This window comes from Chroicocephalus ridibundus, chromosome 8 (assembly GCF_963924245.1).
Source record: "Chroicocephalus ridibundus chromosome 8, bChrRid1.1, whole genome shotgun sequence".
Lineage (NCBI taxonomy): Eukaryota > Metazoa > Chordata > Aves > Charadriiformes > Laridae > Chroicocephalus > Chroicocephalus ridibundus.
The window spans coordinates 20,037,404-20,046,727 of NC_086291.1; positions in this window are offsets into that span (position 1 = coordinate 20,037,404).

Consider the following 9,324-nt stretch of genomic DNA (forward strand, 5'->3'; position numbering starts at 1 on the left):
CCGGACGGTGCGAGAGCGGGGGCTCTGCCGGGCTCCTCCGGAGGGAGGGCCGGGAGAGCCCGGCCCGAGGCGGGGGGTGGCCGGCTGCTAGAAAAGGCCTCAGCCCCTCACGCAGACACGTCCTTTGCACTGTGTGGAGGCTTGGCCTGCTTTTGAAGTTCCTTTAAAAGGTTAAAAAAATCACAGAAAACTTTGAAAAACTCTGGGAGATAGCGAAAAGGAGGGAGAAAAGAATTGCCCAAGGGGTCGCAGTGAGATGAAGGTGGAGCACAATGACGGGCTCCTCTGGAGCTCATCGTTCCGTGTCGCGGGCGTGAATCCTGGCGAGAGCCAGCACTGCCGGATTGCGATGCGGGTCACTCCTTCCCGCTACCACGTTAGGGCTCTAACGAACCAGCACAGGGCTGGGGAGGGCAGCCAGACTGGTCTGCAACGAGTCCCGTCCCGCTTTGGGAAGCTCAGGGCATTCACAAGGTTTGCATACTGGGCATACCAGTGGGATTACACCGGATCCAGCCCGGGGAGTGGTGGGCCACGGCTGGTTTCGGTGCCGAAGCCACTCTGGAAAGCGAGTACAGATTCAACACTCGGCTCATTGAGTGAAGTGCTGACCCAAAAATACCGCACTGTGTTTCCTTCAGCGTTACTGTAACGCTGGGCGAACAAACTAACCGTTCAAATGCAGTTAAATTTTAACAAGTTTGGAAACAATAATGCGAAGATGATCCACTGGTAGGACTAGTTTGGGTGCGGAACAGCGGTCTGTAAGGCTGGCTGCGGGAGCTGTGGCCCGCCTAACCACCTACTCAGCATCCCCCAGAAATAACCGAGCTGTGCTCCCGTTTCACACCAAAAATTCGGGACTAAGCACCTGGTCTAACTCCGTTTGAAACCAAGGGGGCTCTTTCAGACGGCTTGCGGTGGGAGCCCCGTGGGGCTGTACAGTCCCGGGGGACTCGCGGGGCAGCCAGGAGGTTGTTTTATACTGTGGTGCCGCGGATCAGCTCAGCTTAAACCGCTCCACCACTGCACAGCCTCTAACGAAAACAGCCAGGGCTGTTCCTAATTAAAGGAAGCAAAACTGCCTGAACTACCCATTGGGAAAAGGAAACTGTGCGAGAGAAGCAGGAAACTGAAGAATGGGGTGAGGGAAATGGCGGTTCACGTAAACATAATGAAAGTTCATTAGTTTTCAGACATTCATGTTGGGATAAATGCATCTTTCATGACCTCAGCGACCGTATGATTTAGGGCTAGATTCAATATCCTCCAAAGTCCTTGGAAATGTTTCCATTGACTTAAGTAAAGTTGGATCAGGACCTTATTTGTTAATGCTCTCAATCATTTTTGCTACAATACACAGTGGCTTGGGAAGTTTGAGACATTTGCAATTGGTATGCTTTTCTCAGCTCCATAAATTATATGTTTCACCAATTTTGAAATAAAATGGTCCTGATTAGTAACAGACAAAAAATATGGCATAATATTTTCTTGCTGGACAATCAGGTTTAAATTACCCTCCAACCTTTTAGCATATGTGTTTTTTACTTCATCTGAGCAGGGCACAAATAGCATTTAGTGTTTTTTACACTGCTACTGAACATTTGATAAGAAAGCCACCAGGCTTTTGGGGTGATTGCTGCCATTTATTCTGTGATCAGTAATATGCTCACGCCCCGCAGGAAGAGGTCGTATGAGAAATATTTGAGTGTAGTTAGAAACACATTCTGTTTTGCATTGCTCTGACAACACAAAGCAAATTTAAACCCATCAGCACAGTACAAAGCAGCTGGAGCATACTGGGCAATCTGGCTCATTATGTGTAAATCTCTTATCTTTGCCCTATTTTTCTACATTCCTTATTACTAAGGCCATTTGTATGGAAAGAGGATTTGTACAAGAATTATTCCCCACCTGAAATCATAATCCTCTTTGTGACATTGTAATAACTTCTTCAGCAACCACATGTAATATCATAAACACGTGCTGATGACTTCAGTTGGAAAACTAAGGAAAAAAGAGCTCTGAAGAGACAAAGCCTGTTTTCTTGGAAACATGGACAATAATCTCACAAACATTCTTGCACGTGAATTATTGTAAGCATATGTGTAGTCCTATCAAACTCCCTGAGCCTAAATTATCCCTTGTGTAATTCCACCGTAATCTGTAGAATTAATGTGGCTCAATGGAAAACTATCAAATAGACATTGTGATTTCCGTGTTCTGCTCCGTTTCGGAGCCATACTGAGCGTCGATGATTGAAGATGTGTAAGGGGGTGACTGGCGAGTCCTGTGCGTGGAGTTGGGCCTAGCCATGTCTGAGATGGATCATCGTCTCATTCCTACCCATCTGATCCTGATAAAGGGCTTTGGTTTAATCAACTGGCTCAGCTGAGGGGGAGCGGGATCATTTCCCTGAAGGAGAGAGGGAGTTTGTTTGTGAGAGCTAAACTGCGTACAGGAAGCTAATTTACCAGGAGTAGCTCCAAAGGGTGATATACAAGGGAAGGAGGAAGGCTTTGCTGAGTGGTGTGGCTGGTTTGAGCTGGGGGAGTAAGGTTCTGAGCTGGGGAGGGTGGTGGTACCAGCCCTGGGGCTGGGAAGGAGAAGATGAAGAAAATGCACCACTGGGTGTGTGTTTGTGGTCATGGGTGTGGGTGTGCTTTTGCCTGGAGCCAAGGAGTAGGTTCCCGGGTGGGAGCTGCAGTGCTCGAAAGTACCGGAGTGCAGGAGAAAACCGGAGCAGGGAGTCGTGGTGGGTTGGTAGGAGCAGGTCCTGCACTGTGCTGCCATTGGTGGAGCTCGCTGGCCCGCAGGTAACCGATGGGGGAGCTGGCTAAAGAGAGTGCTTTCTAGTAACCCGGTGCTCGAAGCTTTCTGAGTTACAGCTGTGTCCTCTTCTAAGGATCAGGAGGGGAAAATACCAGTGAGCGAACACTAACCTGGCGAGACAAGGAGAAGGCCATGCCACTTGCTTGCCCTTTGAAGCACTTTAGCAAAGAGGCAAGGAGATAACTAAGCCCTTTTGCGATTCCCTTAAACTTGAAAGTCTTTCCCAGGCTGTCCTGTCCCACCTCGGTGTGTTAACTAGTCCTGCTGTTGTGAAACGTCCTGTCCCAGGGTGCTGGTGACACTAAAGCTCAGCAATGTTTTAGCCTAATTAATGTATGTGACTCAAGTCATTAAAACAACTGTAGGATAACTACAACTTGTGACTCTGGTACAACTTGCATCTTCCCCCTGGTTGATGCCTATTAAGGCCGAACGCGAGCACAGCATGCAGCAGCACTGAAGAAACTGCGAAAGAAGAACTCTACAGAAGAGCCAATGGTGAGCCTTAGCAGTGCCGAAAACTGTCCTTGCTCTTTCATTTACTAGGATTCCTTTTGAAAATAATCAGTGTCGTAGGTAAGTTTGTATAACATCTGTTCATGTGTTACCTCAAATGCCTACTAAAAACATTGCTGTGCTCATACTGCTAATTATGTTGGAAGATTTTGCAGGTATGCAGTACTGCCCTCGGTACTTTAATTAAACGTGCCATGCTGTATGTGTGCTGTATTGCTTCCCGACTACTTTAACAGACTCCTCTCATCCCATGAGAGATCCTCTTGCCTTGTAGAACAATTACGGGCGCTATGAGGTGTTTGTAGCCCACTCCTCTGTACCAGACTACAGAAGACAACGTTTTCTTGGCAGTCATTAATTCTACCTAAAAGGCAGGCTTACAAGTGTCTTAAAAATCAACATCTGGAAAAACTAAGTTCACGGACTTCTTACAAATACCACAAACTGAATCATGGGGCCAAATTCAGCCTTGATGGAATTATTATCTGCTATCTGTGTTTTCCCAATATTGCTTGAGTAAATTCCCTTATATGGAGATGTCTTCAGAGATGCACATGATGCCAAAATGCTCAGAGAATTGCATAGGACTAAACCTAAAATACTGCAGTAGAGGGGAAAAAAAAAAAAGAAATATAAACCCAGACTTTTCTTGAAAGGGGGTGGCGGTGGAAATCCCTGATTTGAGAAGGGATTTTAAGTATCAGTTCTGGCAGTTGTGAGACTGCGAGCCCAGGTCTTATTTTTGGGAAAAACTCCCCTTTGTGTCTAATTTTTAAGGACATAAATGTTACTCACATTCAAGATAAAACAACTTGCTGAAGTGAAACGCTTATCTAAACGTTTGTGTTTGTAGAGATTAAGCTTTATTTAAAACAAAAGAATATATTCAGATTCCTAAAATACCTAAATGCTTGCTTCTTAATCCATCACTTTTTCATTGATTCTAACATTGATGTCGTCTTCTGTCCTGCATCCTCTTATGAAAATAGAGGGGTTTTTTGTTATCTGGTGGTGCTAGCTGTTGATAAATAAGCTTAAGGCGGACTCTTGTGCTTTTTTATTTGGGATTCATGACCTTCCCTTAAAATGTGATAGTTGCATTCTTATCAGTGGGGGTATAGCTAGAGAATAGTTGAATGCCAAAGTATGTTCTTAGATAAAGCTAATATTAAAAAAAAAAAAACAACCAAACAAAAAAACCAAAAAAAAAAACCAAAAAAACCCACCTTACCTGGAACCTGATTAGTGGTGGGGATCCTGCGTTGTCATGTGCCACCCCCCTCGTCTGCCCCGACTGAGTGAAAGGCTTGCTGCTGCTATTGGTTTTTAACTTGCTAAAACCAGTACACAGGCCGAAGTCAACAAAGGACTTCGGATTGCTTGCTGTGCAATCAAAATGCCTGACATATTTCACAATTTTCTTCCTCAAGAATCATAACAGCAAGTAAGTTTGTTGGCTTGCAGCAGGTAGGTGAGAGAGTCATTTCTCCCTCTGATTTGGTAGGCTTCACTTCTCCATCAGCAGCACCTAAAACGTTAGCAGACACCCTGTGCCACCAGCATACATGTACTGAAGTGCTCGATTCTGTCCGTCAACAAGCCAAATATTAACAGCCATCGGTTTTATTTCACAGTGACGTTTACCTACCAGAACAACACAGCAAAAGACACAAAGGAAATGCCTGCAGGGACAGTGTGTGTTAGCAGAACTGTTCCTTGTGAGGGAGATGAGACTTGGGTGGCTTCCTCCTTCTTCTTTGTTTTCTTTCATGCTTGCAAAGGGGAAAAAAAAATAACTCAGGTTTCATGTCTCTACTGAAGGCAGACTTTGGAAGGCAAATAACTTGGCACTGCATCTTTGTGCTCCTGTTAAAGAGAACACTAGACCCCTTAATAAAGGTGCCTTTTTCCTTCTTAATTATTTTGCTTCTGATGGCTTTTCTTAAAACTTCCCATCAGTCGCACTGCTGCTCCTGAAGTTCACCGTGCTGCTTCCTCGGCAGCCCTGGGCGCCGGAGAGCTGAGGCCTGGACCCACCCACCAGCATTCACCAGAATTTTTCCTCCCAGTGGCAGGGAGCAGAGGACGGGCATTTATTTTGAAGAGGCAATTTCTGGCTCTCCGGGATGTGGACAGAGGGTGTTACATTCACCATTTGGCTGATGCCCACTCAGCATGATCTGAGATTGATTTGAACACTTCATCTCCCTCCCTGAGTCCCAAAACTTGATTTTTGTGCCGCTTGAGCACGTTCTCGTTGCTTCTGTTTGAGTGCGACTCTTAACAGGGTCTGGACAAATTCACATCTTTCAAGGAACGGTGTGTTCCACCAATTTTTCTCTTCATCTGCCATTGTGTTCCCCGATAATAACTTCAGAATGAAACTGATTTAAAATAGTTTGTGGTAACTTTTTATGCAACTTCATGTTGCATTATTCAAACTTATTTATTTGGATACCAAACAGAAAATAATTAAAACATATTGACTTGTGAATAGGTCTGTCTTCTGATGGTTAAAATCTTCATGTTCACTTATTGAAATAAGACTGTGCTTGAGCAGTGCTGATATTGTAAAACTCTGGTTAATTGTCCAGTAATAGACAATAGTCGAAATCTGAATATAGAAAAAAGGAACAGAAACCTTCTCCTTGCTGCCTAATTCTGTGACTTCTTCCGATTTTAATTATCTAGGCAGTATTTTCTAAGTGAGACCTCATCAGAAATATTCCCTGCCTCTGACGTGGTATTCTTACAAGCTAGAGAAAATGTGGTGGGTTTTTCGCCTCTTTGTTAATTCTAGTTCATTATCATTCTTGGTAAAGCTTTAGTTAGAAGTTAAGGTCATTTCAAGAGCAAAACAATGCAGTGATATTCAGAGTCCCTCACAGGGTGATTTGGGACCGAAATGGTGCAAAGGCTGCCGAGCGTTGCGCGCGGTGAGCGACTAGCTGAGATACAGGGGCGTTTAGCCAGAGGCTGGCTACCACCTGTGGGGACTCGGCTGTTACAATAGTGAGGATCCCAAATCTGTTTGGATAAGAGAAGTTTCGAATAACCCCTGTCACTGCTGATGTACTTCAGTAGATGTCAGAGGATGTGATTCAGACTCAGGGGGGAAGAGAAGGGAATTAGGAATAGCTGATAACTGAGACTGTACCAGAATATGGAATCCTGAGGTTTTTAGCCGCTTTATCCCAGATCATTAATCTTGTCCATTTTATGCTTGTATTGTATCCCACAAAACTTCAGAATTTCGAAAAGATGTTGAGTGTGGGGTATTTTTGTGTTTTTTTTGTTTTGGGGTTTGGGTTTGGTTTTTTTTTTTTTGGTGGAGAAGTCTCTTTTTTTTTTTTTCTCCCAAACTGAAACAAAGATTTAATATTTAAAGCAGTTATTTGCTTAAGTTTTAATGGAAGTATTACCTATTGTTTAAAACTGAGTGATGTGACTGTGGTGCACTTTGCGTGTGCTCACTCGGCAGCAGACGCCGTCTTGGGGACGGTGCTGTTCCGTCCCTGCCGTTCTCATGTGTTTTATCTGTTGCCTGATCTCCAAAAGGGGGGTGCGTGGGGCAGAGGGAGAGCTGCACGCAAGTAGAAAGTACTGGTAATGTTTACCTTTAAACACAAAGGAAGATTCTTGTTATGGGGGCTTAAAAACTGTAAGTAAACAAAGACAACTTTATTTTGTATCTGCACGATATAATATACTTTCTTCAGAGGAAAAGCTTGGCAAATGAGCATGGTATTCCACAAATATTCATTGCATCACAGCCAGCACAGTTCAGTGTTACAGACCAGCAGTAAATTCAGCCTACACAGTATAAAACCTTGATTGCTGTGTGTTACATATTCTGAATCTTCAGTAAACCTGAAAGAACTGGGTGGAATAAGGTGGCGGGAGAGGGGCAAGGCAGCAGTAATACTTTCTTTGCTCTCAGAATTATCTGTTCAGTCTTTCCTAAAGTGATAGTTTACATGGAAGCAGAGCTCTTTGTATTTCCTCAGCCTTCCTATTCTACCCCTGTTCTTGTTATTCAAGGAAAAAGTTAAATGAAGATTCTTCAGGAATTATCTAGAGTTGTGACTGTGCTGTGAGATAACCACCTTTGCTTGTCGGTGGCCAACTTCTGCTGTCCGCAAGTGACAGAAGAGAGGAGGTCCCTAAACCAACGATTTTTGAAGGTATCGATTTTTGTATCTTACTACACTGCAAAATCTGACTTAGCATACCCTTTTGCAGCCAGGTTACCTTTCAAAGGAATTATTACAGATATTAATGTAGAGCTGTTAAGATACCACTTAAGTGCTTCTTTAAAAATACTGCAGCATTACTTCTAATATTTTGCTTTTCAGCGTGCGTATAAAAAGAACATTAACTGTGATTCCCAGCTGTCATGCTTGCTTTTTTACGAATGGTTCCCTGCAAAAACAGGCCCTGTTTACTGCTGCTGAATAATAATTTCTGGACTTCATCTTGGCAGTGAACGTTGGGGAGATATCCTTTGAGCCACTGCATTGGAGGTTAGGACATTCATTCTGGTGTCAGCTGACATCCCAAGCTGGATCATAAATGAAAAGCAGCGGAGTTCAATTGCACTGTGTAACAATAAAGCAGGAAACACTAATTGCCAAACTACTGGCAGCTGAAAGTAGAATTTACAGTAATGCTAACTGAGCAGATCTGAGTGTTGATATAACATTACAAATATCCACTCTTTCTTAAACCGAGCAGAGGGGTTTTATTGATTTTTAAGAACTTACGCGCACCAATGCGTAGAAGGGGCAGGATTATGCACAACAACTTCACTGGTTTAAGATACTTCTTCAATATAAAAAACGTTGTCTTATGGGCTCCTTTTAAAATTATCTGCTGCATAGTGCAAGGAGAACTTAATCTATCTATGAATATTCTCTTTCTTTCTCTCTTTCTGAAGTTTATACAGAATCTCTTTGAGCACCTGTCTAAATCCAGTACTGTCCAGAAGGTCACCTCATTGCCTAGTCAGGAATACCCGATTTCTATAGAAAAAAGAACAAAAACACCGCACACCTCTTCCTATGTCCCCCACCCCCCCAAAAAAAACCAAACCAAAAAAGCCCTCCAAACCCGAAATGAGACATTCTGGGTGGAACAGTCACAAAGATCTGGTAATACAGGACTGTCTGTGCTACCATCCATGAAGCATCAATTTACAATAGACTTGTTTAATATGCATAATATCTTAATTGACGAAGTGCTATAACTTGTTTGAAACATGAAACATTGCTTGCAGTGAGCCCTCACTTCCCCCATTTTTGTTTGTTAAATATTATTGTTACCCCCAGTCTCTCTCTGGTTCGAGAATAGCAAACACAAACATTTTGTTTAGCTTTGTTCCTCAGGCATGAGCAAAGATAACAAAAGGTATGTGTAAAACTGATGTCATCAATCAACAAATCCATCTTTTTATAGATACGTGCATGGTTAAAGCCTGGCATGGGCACAGCTAAATGGGAAGCTGCTTATTTCTGTTGCATGCGTATTTCTGTCTGACCCATTAACTGGATTATAAAACACGTTAAAAATTTTTTGAGTGAGGCATCAAAAAAGATATAGGAAATACTAAATGTGAAATTTCACACTGTGCAGAACAGTCACCTGAGTTTAAATAAGCATGTCAACAAAGGTCGATCTTCTTGTACCCCCTATCACTCTCTCCTCCTTTTCCATTACCATTGCAGCGTGAAACAGCCACGCAGATGAAAAATGTTGTCCAAAGCTATTGCAGTGGAAGCTACTGATTTTGTTAAACTCTCGTGCAAAATCCTGTCCCTTATGAAGCTGCCTTCTGCGAGATGACCTCTGCCTCAAAGTACTTCCTATTGATTTCAACAGTGTGGGTCAGGAGACTATCATTACGCTATAAGGAAGAACGGTGATTAAAAAGAGTTGCATCCAAGTTTCAGAAAGTTCTAGGTTCAAATTGTGCCGCAA